The sequence below is a fragment of the Lissotriton vulgaris genome, chromosome 3_1 (genome assembly GCF_964263255.1).
Source record: "Lissotriton vulgaris chromosome 3_1, aLisVul1.2, whole genome shotgun sequence".
NCBI classification, from domain to species: Eukaryota; Metazoa; Chordata; class Amphibia; order Caudata; family Salamandridae; genus Lissotriton; species Lissotriton vulgaris.
In genome coordinates this window covers 501,615,238-501,640,033 of record NC_141689.1, presented here as the reverse complement: position 1 = coordinate 501,640,033, position 24,796 = coordinate 501,615,238, and the positions used below count along the sequence as shown (strand labels likewise).

General features: G+C 51.6%; 1 protein-coding gene across 3 annotated transcripts in view; it reads right to left on the bottom strand.

Annotated features, from left to right (window-relative positions):
- AP3B1 (adaptor related protein complex 3 subunit beta 1) overlaps positions 1 to 24,796 on the bottom strand; it is a 2,001,071-nt gene that overhangs the window by 104,761 nt on the left and 1,871,514 nt on the right. The window lies entirely within an intron of this gene.

Sequence of the window (24,796 nt, the reverse complement as noted above, 5' to 3'; positions counted from 1 at the left end):
GACAACATTTGATGGATTGGCTTTTAGCTCCACCTATCTTTTCTCCTTGGAGGGAAGATCTTCGCTCTGGGAAGAAAGGTCATAAATCTAACCAGCCATGGCCCGACCCCAGCCAGGGACTCAGAGAAATATGACATTTCTGGACGACCCACAAGCAGTACAAATATGACTTTGGACTCTGCAGAATATTCATTTTCACATCTGCTACACTGGACATTAGTGCGTGTCTGGAATCTGTAGTGTTTGTGGAAGTCATTTTAGCCATGGGCCCCACATCCCCATAGGGAAATAATGAAGTGAAAACACAGTAAGACACACCGACTTTCCCTGGCATGTTCCTTTCCAGTGTATAAAGCCTATTCCATATCACCACCCAATTCTGCCTAGGTCCTGCCACACCATTCACTCTGTAGCTGCTCCTGGACTGTGAACGCTAGGAATCTCCCCTGCGCAGCCCCTACACGTGTGTACACGCATGTACACCCGTGTCTGCATGTAACCAGCACGGTGTCCCATACTCCAGCTACTGCGTAGCGGCCTTGTCAAGCTGGAGGTACACCAGCCAAATCTCCATGCAGTCTCCTTCATTATGAGTTCACTGTGGGTGAGTCCCAGATTATGAGGCTCCCCCACAGTAAAATCTCAATAATTAGGTGCTCAAAAAGCGAAAAATCTGGGCGGCTCATAGCGTCAGAACCACCTAACAGTAACGCATTATCTGGTAGAGACTATCTAGCTTAGATTCCTTACCTTTGAATTTCCCAGGCGTCAGGCTGGATCCGGAAACTTTTGCTGAGCAATACCCCTTACGCACTATGTCGGGTGGCTCTATTCGGCTCTGCGTGACGTCGTTAGTGTCGGTTATGACGTTGCGGTGCCCATATAGACACAACCCAGGCGTAAGGACGTCAGTACTTTTTTTTTCCACGCCAGAAGCGCAAAGCCACAAAGTAACTGACATAGTTGTGTGTAAAACTAGGGCCCTGAAAAGGGAAACAACCATAGCCCTACAATATCAGTCCGCAAAGCGTGGAGGCATGGGTGGGGCTGAAAGGAATCTGCAGCTAGATAGAGTCTCTACCAGATAATGCGTTACCGAAGGTAAGTAACTTGTTCATCTGATAGAGACTTCCAGATCCAGATTCCTTACCTTTGAATCAGATACCAGAGCCATACCATCCCGGCGGTGGGCTGCGTACTCATATCCTAAACTAAGAAGTCTTGCAGGACTGAATGGGCAAAATGCCTGTCCCTGGGCACTTGCCCATCAAGGCAGTAATGTTTAGAAAACGTGTGCAAAGATACCCACGTCCCTGCCTGACTGATGTCTTGGACTGGGACACCCTGAGCCAAGGCCGTAGTCGCAACCTTTCCCCTGGTGGAATGGGCTCTTAATCCCTCAAGGGGCTGCTTCTTTGCCAAGACATAACAGATCTTGATGCAGAGAGCGACCCAGTGAGTGATGGTCCTTTCCTGCACTGCCCTTGCTTTCTTTGCTCCTACGTACCCCACAAAGAGTTGGTCATCCACCCGGGAACTCTTTTGTGCGGTCAAGGTAGAACGACAGTGCTCTTTTTGGGTTCAGTAGGTGGAGCAGCTCCTCTTCTTGAGAGGCTTGCGAGGAGCAAAGAAGGTGGGTAAAGTGATGGACTGACCCAGATGGAATGGGGTCACAACCTTTGGCAAAAAGGATGACCTGGTACGAAGCACCACCTTGTCCAGAAAGGACATGAAGATAAGGAGGCGAACAAGAGAACGCCTTAAACTCACTCACCCTCCGGGCAGTTGTAATCACCAAAAAGAAGGCTGTTTTGATGGTCAGCAGCCGGAGCGGAGAATTGTGCAAAGGCTCAAAGGGAGCACACATCGAATAGGTAAGGACCAAATTAAGGTCCCACTATGGCATAACAAAGGGGATGGGTGGAAATAAGTGAGGCAGCCCTTTTAGAAATCTATTTACAATAGGAGATTTGAAGAGAGAGGGCTGGTTTGGCAGCCGCAAAAAAGCAGACAGAGCAGAAAGGTAACCCTTGAGAGTTCCCAAGGCAGAGCCCTTATGGTCAAGGGTTTGAATGAATAAAAGAACAGTAGAAAGAGGGGCAGACAGAGGGTCAATGGACCTTTCTTTACAGTATAATACACATTTCTGCCAATGGAGGCGTATAACGTTTTAGTGGAGGGCCGCCTGGCTGCCAGAATAACGTTGCAGACTTCGGGAGGAAGGTCAAATGCTATCAACTGCCGCCGCTCACTCTACACGCATGGAGGCGCAGAGTAGACAGATTTGGGTGGGTAATCGTCCCCTGCTGCTGCAGCAGAAGATCCTCCTGACGGGGCAGCCTGTTCGGAGGATCAATACTCATTCTCAGAAGGTCTGGGTACCAGACACTCCTTGACCAGTCCAGAGCCACAAGAATGATCTTCTTCAGAACCCTGGGCAGAAGTGGTATGGGTGGAAAGGCGTACAGTGGAGAGGTGTGGTGTAGCGGCCAGGGCTTCAGGTCAATCAAACAAGGGCCACCTCACATTGGGTGGGTGTATATCCGGATGTCATTGGAATACACCTTCTTTGTTAAAATACCCCTCACACACCAAAAGGGCCCTTGGTGTCATGCTTCATCATCGGGGTCTTCCCGTCCCGCTGCGGGGCGGGGCAGTGCTGCGACAGGCGGATACGCCGGAGCACCTTTAGATGGAAGTGCTATGTGTTGGGAGTGAGTGTCAGTGGGGTCAGGAGTGATATATTAGTGAGTTGTTAAAAAATACCTGGCCTAGTGGAAAAAAGAAATTTTATTAAACACTGGCTGGTATTGTTAAAAGAAAAGTGAAGCGGAGAGATGGAGCTGATTAATGGGCTCTCTCTCCTATGTGGGTCAACATGTTTCGAGGCGCAGGGCCTCTTCGTCAGGACCTTGGGGGAGATCCCCCTGTCACTCACTAGTGTTTTCTCCACAAAGGTAGAAAAGGTGTATATACAAAAAAGTGAAAAAAAGAGACTATGTGTGTAAATACAATTAATAATTACAACACTTTTATGCTACCACACTGATAATGTAGTATGCCTGCAAGATAAGAAAACCTGATTAATAATTGCGCCGATCCCAGTATGCGCTTTACTCTAAGTCACCTGTAAGGGAAAAGAGACACACACACAGATATACCGGTATGCAGTAAGGGATCTAGCATGAATAGTGAAGGAATATGAAGCATATCTTCAGACACACACAGTCACACACTCAGAGTAAGTAATGCATGGGGGATGTGAATAGCCAGGGATAAAGGAATTCAAATACATACTTATCAATGGAGGAATCAATGCCTCATGAGCCAGCTTTAGACAGAAGGGTATAGTGGGGTCCCAACTGCAAAGGGGAAGAGAGAGGGGGTACATTGTAATTCTATCCCATTTGTTGTATCACCAGGTCAGGGTATTGCTGGGATACATAAGTTCGTCCTCTTGAGACCGGCTACGCCGTACTTACTGAACCCCTTGCACGCTTGTGCTTCCTCCTTCGTCTGCTGCTTCCATGGTAATGAGGGAGGACGGGAGCGGCGAGTATTTATATGCTCCAATGATTGGTTAATTGATCAATTAGCTCCGAAAAGCCCGCCGAATTTGCAAGGACCCAAAAGGGTGGTGAGGCGGGCGGCCATATTGGAAGGTCCGCCACCCGCTCCTTTGTATGCAAATCCGATCTTAGGTTTGGTAGATGCGAAGATCGGTTCATGACTTTAAACTGAAGTCCGTTGCCGTTTCAAGCCCGGGGTACTTGGGGCAGCTGACTTCGGAGCGCAGGGTTCACAGGTCGATCCCCGGCTCCGGCAGCAGCTCAGCCCAGCACCATGTGACTCTGGGCAATAGCTCACCTAATTTCCAAGATGGCCCCCAGCGCCTAAAATCCCGTTAGGGTGAGTAGTGTGCGCTTTACAAATACGGATTAACATTTTTTTACATTTTACAACAGGCCTAAGCTCCACTCACGACGAAAAAAAGTCGCAGAGCGATAGCCACCTTGGAAACTCCAGTGTGCAGTACCGCTGACACTGCACGTTCTCTTTGGAGGCAAATAAATCTAACCAAGTTTCTTCCCATTTTCGAAAGAGATCTTGTGCCACCTCCGACTGGAGACGCCACTCGTGATCTGCTGGGCATCGCAGATGTGTTCGTCCGCCCTGGCATTCTTAGAACATGCCGGTGTTGAACAACCAGGGTTATGCCCTGCTGTTCCAGCCATGTCCAGAGACGCAGGGTCTCTCGACAATGGGACCACAACCCCACCCCGGCTGTTGCAGTAGCACGCGGCAGTGGAATTGTCTGTGAACACGTGCACTAACTTCCCCTTGACGGAGGGAAGAGATGCCTTCAATGCCAACTGAATCGCTCGGAGCTCCAACACATATATGTGGAGCCCTGTCTCAGCCGAAGACCAGTGAACCCTGATCTCCACCTTTCCCAGGTGGACACCCCATACCAGACGTGAGGCATATGTCACGACTGTGAGATCTGGGTGGGGAAGGGACAGGGGTCTGCCGTTGACCCAATCGCCGGTTCTTTAACCAACACTGTAGATCTTTCACAGTTCCTTTCAAGATCTGAATCACGTTGAGAAGATTTTCCCAATGCTGTACCCATTGGAACTTCAAGTCCCTCTGCAGAGCCCACATACGCCATCTGAAATGTCTTACCAATAGGATGGAGGAGGTCATGAGGCCCAAAAGCTTCAGAGTCAGTCTCACTGAAATCCAGTATAGAGGCTGGAATATTGTAATCATAGCCTGAATATCTTGGACTAGTTGCTTGGGAGGATAAGTCCGACACTGTACTGTGTCCAGAACAACTCAGATGAAAGGGAGCATCTGAGAAGGAGTCGGGTGTGACTTCGGCACGTTTATAGAGAACCCAAGCAAATGCAGAAGGTTTGCCGTAGTCTGAAGGTGGGAGACGACAGCCTGGGGCGAGGACGCCTTCAACAGCCAGTCGTTGAGGTAGGGGAAGACTGACACTTCTAACCTGCGCAGATGACCTGCGACCACCGCCATCACCTTGGTGAACACCCGAGGGGCACTGGTAAGGCCGAAGGGGAGCATGGTAAAGTGAAAGTACTCGCAGCCTACCTTAAACCGCAGGTAACACCTGTGGCCCGGCAGGATGGGAAATATAAATAAATACGCATCCTGCAGGTCCAACGCTACCACCCAGTTTTCTTGGTCTAGGGCAGACAAGACCAGAGCCAGAGCGAGCATTTTGAATTTCCGCTTCTTCAGGAAGAGATTTATGGTCCGAACATCCAAAATGGGCAGTAGACCCTTGTTCTTCTTTGGAATCAAAAAGTAGTTGGAATAACAGCCACTGCCTACTTCTGCAACTGGGACCCTTTCTATAGCTCCCTTGGCCAAGAGAGCCATAACTTCCTCGTGGAGCAACTTTACATGATCCTGCTCAGCAGTTCCTGATTTGGCAGAATGGGAGGAGGTAAACAAAGAAAAGATAGGGAATGAACCTCCTGGAATATCTGCATGACACACTTGTCAGATGTTATGGATCTCCAATGGGGGAGATGAACAAGTTACTTACCTTCGGTAACGATATATCTGTAAGAAACATTAGTTAGTGTTAGATTCCTTACCTTAGAATATCCCCAGGCGTCAGTCTGGATCCGGAAACTTTTGCGTAGCAGTACCCCTGCGCGTCGGTAGGCGTCGTCTGCAGGCGTCCCCTGCGTCTCCGCGTCCGTCGTCGGCGTCGTGCGCCGTGATGACGTCGCTGAAGTATATAGACGCCGCCTCCGCGCGCTGACGTCTGTTCTTTGTACACAGCTTTTCCGCGCCAGAAAACGCAGAGCCATGAGAGAACCAACACTGGTGCCATTTGAAACTAGGGCCCTGAAAGGGATGTCCTTAACCCTAGGTATCAGTTCGCAGAACGTGGAGGATGGGTGGGTTCGGTAAGGAATCCAACACTAACTAATGTTTCTTACAGATATATCGTTACCGAAGGTAAGTAACTTGTTCATCTGAAAGAAACACGTTAGTGTTAGATTCCTTACCTTAGAATAGATACCCCAGCAATACCAACCCCGGTGGTGGGTCTGCGAACCAATACATTCCTACACCAGAAAGTCCTGGAGGACAGAACGGCCAAAGAAGCCATCCCTCCGGACTTGACTGTCCAGGCAGTAGTGCCTCGCAAAGGTGTGCAGCGAGGCCCACGTAGCCGCCTGACAAATGTCCTGCAAAGGGACTCCCCGGCCCAGGGCAGTAGTAGCAGCCGTGGCCCGAGTGGAATGGGCCCTCAGCCCAACAGGATGCTCCTTCCGAGCCAAAGAGTAGCACGCTTTGATGCACAGAACGACCCACCGAGAGTTGGTACGTTTACACACCGCCCGTCCCTTCTTCACACCCACGTAGCCAACAAACAGTTGGTCATCCACCCGGAACTGGCGTGTGCGATCCATATAAAATGAAAGCGCACGTTTTGGGTCCAGACGATGGAGCCGCTCTTCATCCTTTGAAGGATGCGGAGGCGGGAAGAAGGAGGGGAGGGTGATGGACTGCCCGATGTGAAAAGCAGAAACTACTTTGGGCAGGACTAGAGGTCTAGTCCTTAGAACCACCTTGTCAGGATGAATGGACAGGAAAGGAGGTTGGACAGAAAGAGCCGGGAGCTCACTCACTCTCCTGGCAGAGGTGATGGCAACCAGGAAAGCCGTCTTTAAAGTCAGGAGACGGAGAGGACAAGAATGAAGGGGCTCAAAGGGAGCACACATCAAAAAGGTTAGAACCAGGTTCAAGTCCCACTGAGGCATCACAAACGGAACAGGTGGATACATGTGTGTGATGCCCTTCAAGAATCTCGTTACAATCGGGGACTTGAACAAAGAAGGCTGATCAGGAAGCCTTAGAAAGGCTGAAAGGGCAGAAAGGTAGCCCTTGATAGTGCCCAGAGCAGAGCCCTGCTGGGCAAGAGAAAGAAGAAACAGAAGAACCTCTGAAAGAGGGGCAGAAAGAGGATCCACAGCCTTTGCTGTGCACCATGCCACAAATCTGTTCCACCGACAGGCGTATACCGACTTAGTGGAGGGACGCCTGGCTGCCAGAATTACATCACAGACTTCAGGAGGCAAGTCAAATGGCCTCAACTGCCGCCGCTCAATCTCCAAGCATGGAGGTGGAGACTGGACAGGTTCGGGTGGAGGACCGTCCCCTACTGCTGCGACAGAAGGTCCTCCTGAAGGGGCAGGCGGATCGGGGGACCGACTGACATGCTGAGTAGCTCGGGATACCAGTACCTTCGAGCCCAGTCCGGAGCCACAAGGATAACTTGGGCCCGGTCGCGCCTGATCTTCTTCAGCACTCTGGGCAGAAGTGGTATAGGCGGAAAGGCGTATAACAGACCGCAACTCCACTCGCGCCGAAAGGCGTCGCCGTGCGAGTGCCGTCTTGGAAACTCCAACGCGCAGAACTGATGACATTGCGCGTTCTCTTCTGTGGCGAATAGATCTAACCAAGGCTCTCCCCACTGCTGAAAGAGGCCTTGCGCCACGTCCGAGTTCAGACGCCATTCGTGATCCATCGAGCACCGACAGCTGAGTTCGTCCGCCCTGGCGTTCAGAGAACCTGCCAGGTGTTGAACCGTCAAAGTCACGCCCTGACGCTCCAGCCACTGCCAGAGGCGCAGAGCCTCCTGGCAAAGGGTCCACGACCCCACTCCGCCTTGTTTGTTGCAGTACCACATGGCGGTGGTGTTGTCGGTGAACACTTGCACTACACTCCCGTTGACAAAGGGGAGGAATGCCTTCAGTGCTAGACGAATCGCCCGCAGCTCCAACAGGTTGATATGGAGCCGGGACTCCGCCGGAGACCAGATGCCTCTGATCTCCGCCTCTCCCAAGTGGCCACCCCAGCCCTGGAGGGACGCGTCCGTCACGACAACGTGCTCCGGTTGGGGAAGGGAGAGGGATCTGCCTCTGACCCAATCGCGGTCCGTAAGCCACCACTGCAGTAGTCTCGCAGTGCCCTCCGAGATCAAGACGTGGTCGGACAAGTTGCCCTGATGCTGGGCCCACTGAAATTTCAGGTCCCACTGCAGAGCCCGCATCCGCCACCGGGCGTGATGCACCAGAAGGATGCAGGAAGCCATCAGTCCCAGCAGCCGCAGCGTCAACCTGACCGAAACCCGGGATAGCGGCTGAAAGATGGGAATCAAAGCCTGTATATCCCGGACCCGCCGTTCCGGAGGATAAACCCGAAACTGCGCCGAGTCCAGAACTGCTCCGATGAAAAGGAGCTTTTGAGAGGGACACAGGTGTGATTTCGGCACATTGATGGAGAACCCCAGGTCGTGCAAGAGGTCTGCCGTCTGAAGGTGGTGGACGACTGTCTGGGGCGAGCCCGCCTTCAACAACCAGTCGTCTAGGTAGGGGAAGACTGAAACCCCTAACCTGCGCAGATGGGCTGCGACCACCGCCATCACCTTTGTGAACACCCGTGGGGCGCTGGTAAGGCCGAAGGGAAGCACGATAAACTGAAAGTGCTCCTGTCCTACCGTGAACCGCAGGTAACGCCGGTGGGCCGGCAGGACGGGGATGTGAAAATACGCATCCTGCAAGTCCAACGCTACCATCCAGTCTTGTGGGTCTAGAGCAGCCAAGACCTGAGCTAACGTCAACATCTTGAACTTCTCCTTCCGGAGGAAGCCGTTGACGTTCCTTAGATCCAAGATAGGACGTAGGCCCCCCTTGTCCTTCTTGGGTACCAGAAAGTAGTGGGAATAGCAACCACGCCCTACTTCTGGCCCAGGAACGCGCTCGATGGCCCCCTTGGCCAAGAGGGCCGTAACTTCCTCATGCAGAAGTGTCAAGTGGTCCCCCGACACACGGTGGTTCTGCGGTGGCATGGCTGGAGGAGAAGTCTCGAAGAGTAGGGAGTAGCCCCTTCGGACGAGTTGCAGCACCCACCTGTCCGATGTAATTGTGCGCCAGTGAGCGTGGTGCCACCCACCGGCGTCACATGGGGCCGAAAGGACGGACTAGGAGGATTTGGAGGCAGATGCTGCGGGGGGAGGTGTGGCCTGACCCCGCCGCTGACCCCGACCGCCTCCACGGCGGTTTCCATGGCCGCCACCGCGTTGAAAGGAATGTTGCGGTGCGTAGCTGGCAGCTCGTGTGGGGACGCCCGTTCCTTGGCCACGAAAGGGGCGAAACGAACCCGTTTGCTGGCGCTGGGTCGAAAGACCCAAGGACTTGGCCGTGACCCTGGAGTCCTTGAAGCGTTCCAGCGCGTGGTCCGCCTTGTCACCAAAGAGGCGACAGCCATCGAACGGCATGTCCATCAAGGTATTCGGGACGTCTGCCGAAAAGTTGGCGGATCTCAGCCAGGCGTGGCGACGAATCGCCACCGTCGTTGACATAGCTCTGCCCAGCGAGTCGGTCGTATCAAGACCACACCGTATGGAATATTTAGCTGCGTCTCGGCCCTCAGCCACAGCCTTGCCGAGCTTCGCCCGCACCTCCATGGGGCATTCTGGCAGCACTTCCGCGACCGTGTCCCACACAGAGTGGGTGTAGCGGCCCAAGAGGCATGCGGTGTTGCAAGACCGCAGTCCCAGACTCAGCGACGAGAAGACCTTCTTGCCATACTGGTCATATCTCTTGGATTCCCGATCGGGCGGAGCCGACGGGAATGCGGTCTGGGAGGTAGAGGCCTGGATCACCAGACTCTCGGGAGTGGGACGGGCGGACAGGAATTTGGGGTCTTCCGGACAAGGACGGTGGCGTCTGGCCACGTTCCGATCAACAGGCGAACCTGAAGCGGGCCTGGACCACGTGCCCAACAGAACGTCTGACAAGGCTTCGTTAAACGGCAGCAGAGGCTCCTGTGGGCATGACTGCGGTTTGAAGACCTCAGTGAGGATGTTAGGCCTCACGGCCGCGACGGGGAGCTCAAGGTGTAAGGCCTTGGCAGCCCTCATCAGCACCACTGAATATGCAGCTCCCTCCACCGACTCCACAGAAGGAGGAGAGATAAAACCAGGGTTAGGAGAGTCGTCCAGACCACTGGCATCCCCCAAATCACCTGTCCAGTCCGGGTCATACTGGCACTCACGTGACAGAGGGTCCTCAGACCCCTCCCAACCTTCCCCGTACTCTTCATCATCTCCATACTCGGAGTCAACTATGTAGACTGGCTCCTCGGGGTTCACAGGCCCCATCGGCGTCGAGCCCGGCTCCGCGTCCGGATTCGGGGAAGGAATGGGGACGGCGCCGCCCGGAGCCAGCGCCGGAGCCACGGCGCCGGCCGAAGCCGGCACAGGAAAACCGGCGCCGAGCGGGGGCGGCGTCGGGGGTAACCCCGATGGAATCGGTGCCGAGCCAGCCGGCAGGCCAGCCGGCGTCGACCCCGAAGGCCCTTGCGGCGCCGGGGTCGGAGCCGTCGGCGGCACCGGGGCCGGAGCACCCGATGGCGTCGAGCCAGGGACACCCGACCCGCTAGGGCCCTCGGACGGCAGCACTGGGCCCGAAGGCGCCGTAGGCCCCGTCGGAGAACTGAGCGCCCTCATGGCCATGAGGAACGCCTCAATCTCCTCAGGCGTCGCACCGTGCCCAGGGACCGGAGGGTATGGGGCAGGCCCCACCGGCGACTCTCGCGGAGCCGCGGAGTTGGGGTCACCCGTACCCCCGGCCGCGTCGCGCGAGCGTCGGGGGGAGTCGGGGGTACGATGACGACGCCCCGACTTCTTGTGTTTCTTACCTGATGAGCCTGACGAATGGTGACGACTTCCGGAGCGCTCGGCGCGGCTCCGCGACCGCTCCCTCGAACGCTCCCTGGACCTCCGGCCGGACCGAGACCGCTCCCGACGCGGGGCCGACACCCGGAGCTCAAGCAGCTTGCGGGACCGCTCCCGTCTAGCCTTGTTAGTGAGAGCCCGGCAGTCGACGCAGGCGTCCACGTCGTGGTCGGGGCCCAGGCACCGGAGACAGAGTCGGTGATGGTCCGTGACCGACATCGTGCGGTCACAATTCTTGAAACCGGGCATCCTACCAGGCACCAAAAAAGATATAGAGTTTAACAAAGTTGGTCAAAAGACCGGAGTACTGCTCTTCGGATCTGCGCTTGCTGGCGCGGAAAAAAGAAGAACTGACGTCAGCGCGCGGAGGCGGCGTCTATATACTCCAGCGACGTCATCACGGCGCACGACGCCGACGACGGACGTGGAGCCGCAGGGGACGCCTGCAGATGACGCCTACCGACGCACAGGGGTACTGCTACGCAAAAGTTTCCGGATCCAGACTGACGCCTGGGGATATTCTAAGGTAAGGAATCTAACACTAACGTGTTTCTTTCAGATAAGGACAAATTCTCCCACCAACTGGAGTAGTGTGGTCCTGCAGAATCAGCCTAGGATTGCTTGGAGGCTGCGGCTGCTGGGGGCATTGGGGACGACGACTTCTGCCCTCCATTCCGAGATCGAAATGCACCACGCCCTCGCACGGCTTGGGCAGTCTTTGCAGGATGGTGGCTAAGATATGGCTGATGTGGCTGGAACCCCCTTCCATTGCCACAAAAGGGGTGTAAGAAAGACTGTCCATGGGGGTGCAGGAGAGGCCCAAGGATTTGGCCGTAGCTCCCGAGTCCTTGAACCTGACCAGGGCAGAATCGGCCTTTTACTCAAAAAGGAGGGTTCAATCAAAGGGCATGTCCAACATATTGGCTTGGACCTCGCCCGACAAGCCAGTTGTACGAAGCCAGGCGTAGCGCCTGAAGGCCACTGTCGTTAAAAATTGATCTGCTCAGCGAATTGTTCGTATCTAGGCTACACCTTGACAGCTTGGGAGGGCACAACACGGGCCTCCTCCAGGACATGTGGCAGCACTGGCGCAACCATCTCCCAAAGGGAATGGGAGAAACGACCCGATAAGCATGCAGTATTCACTGACCGCAAAGCCAGGCTGGAGGAAGGAAACAAAATCTTACAAAATGAATTCAATCCTCTTGGATTCCCTATCCGGTGTGGCGGAAGGGAATGTGCATTGGGACATAGAGGCCTGCACCACCAAACTCTCTGGGGTGGGGTATTGGCTGAGAAATTTTAGGTTGCCAGGAGCTGGGCGAGGGAAGCGTGCAATCGTCCTAGTCACAGGAGCCCTGTGCTAGGTTTGGCCATATTCCAAGAAGGACATCCGTAAGTGCCTCATTAAAGGGCAACAGGGGTTTGTACTTGGAAGCCCCAGGTTGAAGCATCTCAGTCAGGATATTAGTGGACCTCGGCTGCCCTCTTAACTACCGTGACATAGGATACCCCCTACTCCGTAGCCACTGTTTACGAAGAGAGGAGGTCAGTATCTGGAGAAGTATCCAGTCCTCTGGCCTCCCCAAATTCCCCATACCAGTCCAAATTCTCCTCTGAGACTTCCTGGTTTCAAGGTGGTTCCTAGACCCCTTCCATTCCTCTCCTGAGCATAGCACATACTCAAAGTACTCAGGCGACAATACAGAAACTCTGGGTTTTGTCGATGTCTGAATCGGCATTGATCGACGCTGTTCCGGCTTCGTGTCATCGGGAGGAGGATAGGGCTTGCGCCGACGGGCATCAGTGACGTAGCAGGCACTGACTCTGGATTGAATGCCAGGGAATGTCACGTTGGCACGACCAGCGTCAAATCGGATCAGGGATCGGATCCCTGGAGCCCCACCTGCGTCAAAGCCGGAGCAGACTGTGTCTAAACCAATTGGGGCACCTTCCAACTCAGCGGTGCCCAAAGGCTCACCAGCGGGGTCGGTCCGCTAAAATACATGGGGTTTGCCTTGTAAAACTCTTATTTGAGCGGGAGTCACTCCAAGGGGGGTGGTTGGAGGGGGCGTGGGGGTGTTACGCAAATTCGACTTGGGCTCCGGCTCTGCGGAACTGCTCAGAGAGCAAAGGACAGATGCCAGTTGAGGTGAAGACAAAGTCCACTATCACTACTTCTTCTTATGCATCTTACCCGAGTGTCTAGAGGACCTCGAATGGGAGGAAGAAGACTTAGGGCTCCGTGAGCGGTCCCGCGACCTCCATTTCTTCGATTGGGACTGTGACCTCCTCGGAGTCTCGCTTGACGGTGTCAACTGCCGGGCAGTGAGTAACTTCATTGCTCTCTCCCTCATAGTTTTCGGAGCCATCGCCCGACAGTCCGAACACGACTTTATATCGTGGTCATGCTCGAGACATTACAGACATACGCGGTGGGGATCGGTGACCGACATCATGTGGGAAAAAGTCCTGCACGGCTTGAAACCGGTCTTCCTGGAAGACATCCCTCACAAACTAAGTCCAAAAATCCCCAAAACGTCAACTAAAGTCGAGAAAAAGCCTGCCAGAAAGCGTCAGAGGGGTAGCTCTGCCCGGATCGGCACTTAACTGGCGCGGAAAGAAAAGAACTTACGTCCGCGCACCTGGGTGGCGCCTATATATAGGCACAGCAATGTCATAACCGACCAGGGATGTGGAATTTCTATAGCCCGACGCCCAGGACATATTGTTTAGGGTCAAGGGCAACAAGTTTTAATGTGTATTTTGTCCTTGGGACAAGTAGGCCCAACCCCTGCAGCACAAACCTTTTGGCTGCCAGTTTGCAGTACCACATTAAGGGTCGGCGAAGGGCACTGCCTGCAGTTAAGTTAATATTTGTGTGCATATGTTAATGCTGTTCAAATTAGTATTCATGGTTCATTAATTAAAAGCCTTTATTATTAGGGTGAGTGCTCTAAGCGAATATAAATTCTGACCGCACTACTGACAGTGGTTCTAGTATAAAAATGTGTACACACAGTTTTAAAGTTTAGCAATATGAGGCTATGCATAATGCTCCAAGAATGCTCTCTGATTAGATGCAAATATTTGCAGAAGATTGAAAGCAACTACTGATTTTTTTTCTTTCAATATAAAATGTTCATAAAAAAATGAAAGGGAAAAAAAACATTTTGCTAAATTACAGTAAAATTTCAGGTACCATTTCTTTGCAGCATAATTTAGTAAAATGTGTTGATGCATGCTAGTATTTCCCAAAAATATCCATATTGGAAAATCAATGTAACCAGTTTCAATAAGATTATGGGAAACAAAAATAAACAAACACTGGCAAAGTCAGTAGGTCTGAAATTGGTGGTCAGCTTTTTTGTTTTGGCAGTGTGACTTAAAGGTCAAAGGTAACTTTATTTAGTTTGTCACAACTATAAAGCATAACATAAAAGCGCAATTTGTAACTTACAGAATTAAAAGAAAAACATATTCTCAGTCTACTTTAAAATATTTACAATTTCTGTAAAAATCCCTTTCTAACCCCAAGCATTTAATCTTTTTCCGCTTTCGTGAGTAAGTTCTCTACTAGTGTCATATATTTTACCCCCCAGCATATTAAAATGTTTGATGAGGCGCCCATCCAACTTGTTACCGCATGTCTGCAAGTACAGATATTTAAGTCATTTAAGGCTGTTTTCAACGATTTCCTTCTTTCTTCTTTTACGGATTCACAGACGCACATTAGGTGGCATAAAGTTTCTGTATGGTACCCACATAAACGACATGTCCTTGTTTGCTGTTTACTTTTCCAAGTGGGGACCAAGTTCTTCGAGCAGTAATCGCCTAATCTATATGCCATGAACCTCCTTTTTAGTGATCGGTTGAAGTGGGCTGCTAGGTAGGGTTGTGGTTTTAGGCTTATATATGAATTTATTACCACCCAAGCATGACGGCGTTTGGCCAATCTCCTTTTATCTTCCACCAAGGATAGTGCCTTAGCCCTGGTGTTACACACTTTATTGAATGATGTTCTAACCAAGTTACTGTTCCAGGCTTTTTCGATCTCTAATTCCTCCAGGGCAATACGCAGATAGTCGCCCCAAGTGTTTAGGTTTCTTTGGTCGTATTGTGTCTTTATTTCCGTCCAGCAAAAGTTGTTCAGCGTTCCCATTTCTGATGCTCTAAATTTCCAGCATAGTTTTGCAAAAATTGCTTTCCTTTGATATTCTTGGTTCTTGAGACCAAATTCCAAACGTATTTGTGCTGGCGATGAACCTTTAAAGAGTTTAAAGATCGCTTTATAAACTTTGATCTGTAGTTTGTTTAAGATGTTGATTTCTTGGCCGTGCCATATTTCCAATCCGTAGGATAAGGTTGGGAGCAATTGTGCTGCCATTATTTTTAGGAGGTGCCCATGTGAAGGGCGTTCCAGTTTCTTATAAAACAGTGTGTGACTTGTTTTGGCATGGTTTTTGCAAAACCTTATTGGTGTGGGAGCTGCCGGGCTCTCTCCAATATACAAAAATTGGCAAAAGCTAAAAAACAATTGGTCTTAAAAAAAGCACACACTGCCACATTAGTTATTGGCACTGAACAAAACTACTTTGTGTGCCGATATGCTCCTTGTGAAAGAGCAGAATGCTGTCACTCACAGTGAAGCCAGCTGATACAGAGAGAGAGAAAGAGAATTTTAATAAACCCAAAAGGTCATGGTTAACGCCAAACCAAATTAGGGGCCCTATTAATAAATAAAGTCTCAAAAGTGCAACCTTGGTATATGTCCTTGCATTAAATGCAGCTATATGGCTTTCGTGAATTGACAAGAATTTACAGATGTAGGGCAAGAAATGGTTAGAGCGGCAGACCCTGATGCAGAGGTCAGACCCGGGGCCAGGGTTCAATTCCCCGCCTCGGCGGGTCTTGGGCTCAAAAATTCCACGGACCTGATAATTCTCACCTCGGTGCCTATTCCAATCATGGAGTCCCACTCTGCAACTCTGGGCAATAGCTTGCTTAATCTCCACAACGGCCCCCACAACGCTAAGGATACCTGACCTTCACCCTGGGGGTGCCCAGGAGTGGATGCCTCACAGGGAAAGCCAGGACGGGTTCCACAGCGGTATTGGTACAAGCGCCTTGAGACCCTTGCGGGTGAGTAGTGCGCTATACAAGTATCAATTTACATTTTTAGAAAATATTTGTGAACTGCATTTTAGCATGAGCAAATATGCATGTGTACATTTGCTCATGCAAAAACCTGAGTGTTTGCAAGTTCATTTTTCCTCCAACCACTTTTTTCCCAACTCTGGAAGAAGGTTTACGTCTGCCATTATCAAGGGTAAATTTCAAACATTTCTCAGTATGTGAAAAGATTAGAGAAGAGTTGTTGAAAACCCTTAAAACATGCAAGTTAGTAGGTTAGCACAGACTCAAACGGGCATTCCAACCCTGGAACTATTGCTTACCACTACCTTCAGTCCCAATATGTAGATCTGCAGAATCGTGGCAATATAAAGGGATTGCTAGTTTTCAAACACTACTATGGTATGAGCCCTGGCATAGTCAGAGAGGCTGTATAAGAGCTCTTATAATGAGATTGCTGCCATAATTTGTCGCCGCACTACATGGCACCAAAGGGACAAGTGGATTTTGTTACAGGACAAGTAGAATTACAAAGCAACCTGCCCCATGGACAAGTAGATATTTTAATAAATTCCACACCCCTGTAACCGACACTAGCGACATTACGCGGAGCCAAATAGTCACCCGAAGTCGTGCGCAAGGGTATTGCTCAGCAAACGTTTCCGGATCCAGCCTGATGCCTGTGAAATTCAGTGGTAAGGAATCTGCAGCTAGAAGTCTCTATCAGATCATCAGAATAACAGCTATAATACCTTGATTTTTATACAGTGCCCCATGCACATTATACTAGTTATTTTCAAGCACTATAAGTAACCAATTGTACACTTCTCAGTTGAATGATGGACAAGTTACTTACCTTCGGTAACGACATATCTGCAAGAAACATTAGTATTGGTAGATTCCTTACCTTATAATTACCCCTAGGCGTTAGACTGGATCCGGAACGTTTTAGTCAGCAGTACCCCTGCGCGTCGATAGGTGGTGTTGTGCGGCTCTGCGTCAGTCGATGGCGTCGTGCTCTTTGAGATGACGTCGTGGGTGCTACTTAGACGCCAGTTCGGTACACAACTTTCTGCGCCAGGAACGCAGAGCCATGCAAGAAACTGACCACTGGTGCATTGAAACTAGGGCCCTGGAAGGGATGACCTAACCCTAGAAATCAGTTTGCATAACAGGGAGAATGGGTGGGGCGGTAAGGAATCTATCACTACTATCTATCTATTCTTACAGAAATATAGTTACCGCAGGTAAGTAACTAGTCCATCTGAAAGAAACACAATGATCGATTCCTTACCTTAGAATAGATACCCCTGCAATACCAACCCCGGGGTGGGTTTGCGAACCAAGATCACACCAGAAAGTCCCAGGGAACAGAACAGCCAAAGAAGCAGTCTCCTTGGACTTGGCTGTCCAGGCAGTAATGCTTAGTAAACGTGTGCAGCGAGGCCCACGTGGCTGCCGGACAAATGTCTTGCAGGGGGACACAACGTCCCAATGCAGTAGTGGATGCAGTTGCTCTAGTGGAATGAGCATGTAGCCCCACCAGAGGTTCCTTTTTAGCCAAACAGTAACAAGCTTTGATACATAAGACGACCCAGCGGGAGATAGTCCTCTTAGGCACCACTCAAACTTTCTTGGTGCCAATGTAGCCAACAAAGAGTTGGTCATCCACCCGGAACTGCTGTGTGTGTTTGAGATAAAAGGAAAGTGCATGTTTTGGGTCCCGAGGGTGGAGCCTCTCTTCCTCTCTGGAAGGATGCGGAGGCGGAAAGAAGGTGGCCAAGGTAATAGTCTGCACAATGTGAAAGGCCGTAACAACTTTTGGCAAAAAGGGAGGACGGGGCCTGAGCACAACCTTGTCCGGATGGACTGACAGAAAAGGAGGCTTATAACAAAGAGCCTGGAGCTCACTCACTCGCCTAGTGGAGGTGATGGCAATCAGGAAGGCAGTCTTCAAAGGCCACAGATGAAGAGGACAGTTATGAAGGGGCTCGGAAGGAGCACACATGATTTAAGTAAGAACCAGATTCAAGTCCCACTGCAGCATCACAAACAGAATAGGAGTGAAAAGGTGTGTAATGCCCTTGAGGAGAACAAGTTGCTTACCTTCGGTAACGCTTTTTCTGGTGGATACAGTATCTGCCTGTGGATTCCTCACCTTGTGAATATCCCTGGCGCAGCAGCCATTTGGAAACTTTTGGTAGCTCTCCATGCCAGCGAGGTCATGGACGACGTCACAGAGGGTACGACTCCGCTCGCGACCCCGTTGACGTCACAGGATCCATAATAGGGCCTCGTCGGCGTGATGATGTCAGTTCCTCTCCTTTTTTCCGTGCCCCACAAGGCACACGGACGGACCGACAAACAAGTATAATATACACAATACGCAGTATTTGAACCAACACACGAAAGGTAAAAACAATTAAACATTCCATTGTAAAATACAACATAAATACTTGCAGGTATAGAAGAGTGGACAACGGGGAGGCTGTGGGCATGTGAGGAATCCACAGGCAGATACTGTATCCACCAGAAAAAGCGTTACCGAAGGTAAGTAACTTGTTCTTCTGATGGATACATCTGCCAGTGGATTCCTCACCTTGTGAATAGAATTCCACAGCAGTCCCCGCTCCCGGAGGAGGGTGTCCACTCTTTTATACCAGAAAATTTTGGAGGAAAGAGAGCGCAAAGTGGCCGTCCCTCCTCACTTCAGAATCTAAGCAGTAATGCTTCGCGAAAGTGTGGAGGGAGGCTCAAGTTGCCGTTCTACAAATATCCTCTACAGGAACACGCCTAGACAAAGCAGATGTAGAAGACTTTGCTCTAGTAGAGTGAGCTCTTATACACTCTGGAGGATCCTTACCAGCCATGGCGTAGCAGATCTTAATGCACAAGATAATCCATCTTGAAAGTGTGCGCTTGTGCACCGCTCTTCCTTTCTTGCAACCAGCAAATCCAACAAAGAGCTGGTCGTCCACACAATAGTCTTCAGTCCTATCTAGATAAAAGCTCACCGCCCTCTTAGGGTCCAGACGGTGAAGCCGCTCCTCCTCCTTGGAAGGGTGAGGGGGAGGATAGAAGGTAGGAAGGGTAATGGACTGCCCCAGATGGAAGGGAGTTACCACCTTAGGCAGAAAAGCAGCCCTGGTCCTGAGTATCAATCTTTCAGCATGAATGGTCAAACATGGGGGTTTCGAACTCAGAGCTTGAAGCTCACTTACCCTCCTAGCCGAGGTAATTGCCACAAGAAAAACAGTCTTAAAAGACATAAGTCTCATGGGACACTTGTGCAAAGGTTCAAAGGGTGAACCCATCAAGTAGGTTAACACAAGATTTCAGTCCCACTGAGGCAAAATAAAAGGAGTAGAAGGGAATTTGTTGGGAAGACCCTTAATGAAACATAACACAATAGGTGACTTAAACAAAGACGGCTGGTCCGGCAAACAAAGGAATGCTGACAAGGCCGATAAATAACCTTTTACAGTTGACACAGCAAAACCCTGCTGGGCCAAAGAAAGAGCAAACTGAAGTATATTGGACAAACGGGTCCTTAAGGGGTCAATAGATTTCTCTCCACACCACAAAACAAAATTGGACCACCTATAAGAATAAATTGACTTGGTGGAAAGCCGCCTGGCTGAAACAATAACATCCACCACGTCAGGCGGGAGAGAAAAATAATTCAGGTTGCCCCATTCAATCTCCAGGCATGAAGGTGTAAGCTCTGGAGGTAGGGGTGTAGGACCTGCCCCTCCATCTGAGAGGAGGTCTGCCCTGAGAGGAAGATGGAGAGGAGGGCACGAGGAGAGGCTGCGTACCACACCCTTTTTGGCAAATCCGGGGCCAAAAAGGGTGTGGAAACGCATAAAGGAGTTGCGAGCCCCAACTCAACTGAAACCCTCCCCCAAAGCTTCCTGCATCGGATACTGGAGACTGCAGAATGACGGGCAGTGAGCGTTCTTGTGAGTGGCGAACAGGTCCACGTGAGGGGTTCCCCACGTCCGAAAGACGTGACGAACTACCTCTGAATGAAGCCTCCACTCGTGGTCGGCTGAGAACTGCCGACTGAGACTGTCTGCACGCATATTCAGAACTCCGGCCAGATGATTTGCCATCAGACAAATCTGATGTTCCTGAACCCAGGACCAGAGACGCAGAGCCTCTCTGCAGAGACAATGCAACCCCACTCCTCCCTGCTTGTTGACATACCACATCGCAGTAGTGTTGTCCGTCAGGACTTGAACCGACTGACCACGAAGGGAGGGGAGGAAGGCCTTGAGTGCCAGACGTATCGCCCGCAACTCTAGAAGGTTGATGTGAAGCAACCTTTCCCCTGGAGACCAAAGATCCTTGATTTCCAGGTCCCCCAGATGAGCACCCCACCCTAGAGTGGATGCATCCGAAATCACTGTGGCCACCGATGGAGGTAGATGGAAGGGCTTTCCTTGAAACAGATTGCCCTCCACCCTCCACCAAAACAGATCCACTGCAGCTTCTCTGGAGATCCTTACTGACTCCCTGAGATCTCCGTTGTGCTGATACCACTGCCTGCGGAGGCACCACTGGAGCGCACTCATGTGCCAATGTGCATGGTTGACTAACAGAATGCAGGAAGCCATCAGACCGAGCAGGCGGAGGACCTTCAGGACTGGAACGACCGCTCCATTGTAAAACAAGGGAATAATTTCCTGAATGTCGAGAATCCTTTGAGGAGGAGGGAATGCTCGACAGACATTAGTGTCCAGTACCGCCCCTATAAACAGGTTGCGGTGCGAGGGCACCAGGTGAGATTTGGGTACATTTATCGAAAACCCCAACTTGTACAACAACTGGGTTGTCACTTGCAGATGATGACAAACCTTCTCTGGCGACTCCGCTTTAATCAGCCAATCGTCCAGATAGGGAGAAACAGGAATCCCCGATCTTTTGAGATGGGCTGCTACCACCGCCATCACCTTGGTGAAGAGTCGAGGTGCAGTAGTAAGACCAAACGGAAGGACCAAAAACAGATAATGTTGCGATCCCACCGAGAAACGGAGATACTTCCTGTGCGACTTCGGGATGGGAATATGAAAATACGCATCCTGCAAATCGATCGACACCAACCAGTCTTCTTACAGCAGCGCCTGAAGAACCTGCGCAAGGGTAAGCATCTTGAACTTCTCTTGCTTCAGATAAAGATTCAAGACCCTGAGATCCAGAATTGGACGTAACCTGCCATCCTTCTTGGGAATCAGGAAGTACCGGGAGTAGCATCCCTGACACCTTTCCTGCTCTGGAACCTTCTCTATCGCACCTTTTTTCAGCAAGGACAGAACTTCCTCCTGCAGGAGAAGGAGATTTTCTTCTGAGCAAGCACCTTGGCAAGGAGGGTAATTTGGAGGGAATTCCCAAAAGGGAAGCGCATACCCATTTTCTACAAGATTGAGAACCCATAGGTCTGTAGTGACCGATTCCCAATCCTACAGAAAAGGAGTAAGCCGCCCCCTACAGGACCAACATTTTTTGAAAACATATTTTATTGATTTTAATCATCATACAAACCAATACAACTTCCACCACGGTTACAGTCGCCAAATAGGTCTTCAGGGTTACTTCCAACTAAACCCCCGGATCCCTCCACTCTTTTGGCATTTGGTGTGGGCACATTTCCGGAACATTGTTCAGATCATCGTACCAGATGTATGGACATTGCTCAAGACTTAATGCGCATTCGTAAGTATCACATGTACAGTTCGGACAGTTCAAGTATCCCCCTCCTGCTGGAGCCCCCGCAGCGCCTGCACCAACGTGTCCCAAGCCTTGGCCATATCTAGAGCCTTTTCTTTGCGACTCGCCCATTTATATAACTCCGTCCTCCACCACTTGCTCGACGGCCCTTCCTGTGACTTCCAATGCCAGGTGATTTCCCGCTTTGCTAAGAATAAGCCCAAGTCAATGAATTTACTGGTTACCTTAGTCTGGGGCGTGTGTGGAAACCAAAGCAGCAAACAGTGCCATGTCGAAATCTAATTGTCTATCTGTAACTTCCATTAGGAGCTCCCCTACCTCCGCCCAATATCGTCCTAGAGCTGGACAGTTCCAAAGCATATGTTCCACTTCCACCCCCTGCTCAGGACACCTGGGACACGCTGGGACACACACCCAGAAATACCTCAGAATCCTCCCAGGGGTCAAATAAGTCCGGTGTAAGATGAAAAATTGCACTTGCTGGAAGCACTTGTTCCTACTCCCCTTCCACATTCTCCTCAGGATGTGACCCCATACCGTGTCTGGTATCGGTTTGCCTATGCTCTCCTCCCATTTGAGTTTAAGGCCGTCTAGTGGGTGGAGTCCCTCTCGCAACATTCTGGACTGAAGGCAAGTAACAGCCTTGACAGTTCCCACGGCCATCAAAACGTACTGACAGGCCATAGTAGTCGCTGGTTCCACCTGCTCCTTCTGCCAATACTTTTGGATAGCCACTGTTACCGCCGCATGAAGCAGAAAGCCTCCTTCAGGGAGATTATTTCTCTCCTGTAGGTGCCGGAAGGGCAACAGCCCTCCATCCTCATATAGATCCCCCACCATGTGAAGTCCTCTTTGTTCCCATTTCATAAGGGGGGACCAGTCTGCACCGTGCGGTAGTGCAGTCAGCATCCCCAATGGGATTTCCGGTGCGTACGGTTGCTCCGCCCCAGCTCTGCGTCTATTCCAGCTGAGCCGCAGGGTGTTCTCTTTCATCGTCAAGCCTTGTAAATTAAGTTTTTGCTGTAGGACTATGTACGAAAGGATATGCCGCTGTATGCCTGCCCCTCGCAACTGGTCAGGACCTCGAAATTCCGCTGCTATGCTTTGCGTTAGTACCTGCAGTTGGGCAGCCAAATAATAAAGCTCGAAGTCAGGCACTGCCATCCCGCCGTCAGCCTTAGGCCGCATCAAAGCAGCCAAAGCCACCATCCGAAGTCCGTTCCCCCACAGATAGCCAACGACCAAGGAGCGCAGTTCCTTAAAAATACGCGGAGGAACCCAGACTGGCAGAGTCCGGAAATAGTAAAGCAGCCTGGGCAAAGCCACCATCTTAAGAAGGGCCACTCTACCTACAACCGATAGGGGGAGCGTGGACCAAAACGCCATGCTCCCCTTCAGGGCGCTGACACAGCGCCCTACATTACCTTCCAACAAATCCGCCAGTGCATGATAGATATGGACCCCCCAGGTATGTCAGACACGTCGGCTCCCATTTCAATGCAGTCGGTAAGTGTACTCCTCGGTGTTCTCCCATGAGCCGCACCAACCTTCGAATATTCGAAGATGTGTTTTTGGTTGGAATAAATCCCGCCTGGTCAGCGTGCACCAGTGTAGTCATATATGGGAATAATGGGGTCGCTAATATATGGCTCAGCACCTTATAGTCTGCCGTCAACATTGATAACGGCCTATAGGAAGTCACATCCGTGTCTTCCCGTCCCGGCATTAAAAGGGGAATGATCAACACCTCTCGCATCGATGCCGGCAATTGGCCCAACGCCTTGGCCTCCGTGTACACCTCCAACAGTCGAGGTGCCAATATATCCACATACTGTGCGTAGAATTCTATTGGCAGCCCATCGGCTCCTGGCGTTTTGTTCCTGGCCATGCTCTTAATCGCGCATCGGATCTCCGATAGCGTGATGTCCCTCCCCAATAGTTCGGCCTGCTCGTCATCCAACCCCGGAAGGGAGAGCCCTGCCAAGTACTCTTTTATGCGTGCCTCCTCTGTCTCCAACTGACATTGGTACAGTGACTCGTAATATGTTGAGAACCGCGAGAGCAGGGGCGCTAGAGGGCACCAGGCAAGATGGCCGCACGTATGTGAGGCTCCGCCAGATCGAGCTACAATCCTTTTAATATCCTGCACGTCCTGCCTTTGTAACTCAACAGCGTTGTGGCAGTACATGAAGACGGCGAGGCGGCACTGTTTGGCGACGTTTCTGGCTGTTTAACTCTTCTCTGTAGGCGAGTGCTGCTGTTCGGCCTACCGGCTGGGACCAGACATCGTGGTGCTCCGGGACGGTCCCGCGTCTGAAGTCTGCCTGCAGCGGAGGACCCCTGTGACGCCTGGAATTGCGGACGGGTGCGGCTCGAGTGCCTGCTACTACCATCGGGGCTGACGAGGAGGCTCTACACAGTGGCGAAGACGAGCGGTCGTCGCCTGGGCCGGTCCCGATCTCTGCTGGCTGCGGTGAGTGGGGTAGCGGCCTAAGAAAGCCTGGGGCTGCGGAGGTGGCGCTAGGCCGCACTGGGCCGCTCTGCGCGAACTGCGGCTGGTGGGGGCGGGGTGCGCTCGGAGGCGACGGCGGGGGCCGGGCGGCATGGTGGTGACTCTGAGGTGACGGGAGACTCGTCTACAGCCTGGGACTGCGGCTGAGCGTCCCACTGCACTGCGGGAGAGTGGCCTGGGCCCAGTTGACGCACCATTTGCTGACTAGCGGTGGGCCTGAGGGACGCCTGCAGCTTTTCCGTCCTGGACATCGGGGCTGATTGTGCGCTGCATCGGACTGCTGATCTGGTCTGTTCTGACTACTAAACTGCCGTGTAGTCATGCACTGCTGCCAATGACCACTGATGTGGCCTTCTGGACGATCTGTGGCGCCTGGGGCTGCATAAGCGATTGCATTTTGAATTGGATGGTGGGTTTGAAGGGGGCCTGCAGGAGTGCGATCTGAGCCTAGTTGGACTGTGACTCCCGGCCTGGAGGCGCTGCCTGTTTGGATTCTGGTGCCACCTCTCCCCGGGTATTGGGACTGTTCTGCCCTTGTTGCTTGCGGATACTGGTCCGAACTGCTGATATTGCCCGCTTTCTGTGAATTTGTGTGTTGGGTGTGACGGACTGCCGGCAGTATGGGCAGGCCTGAG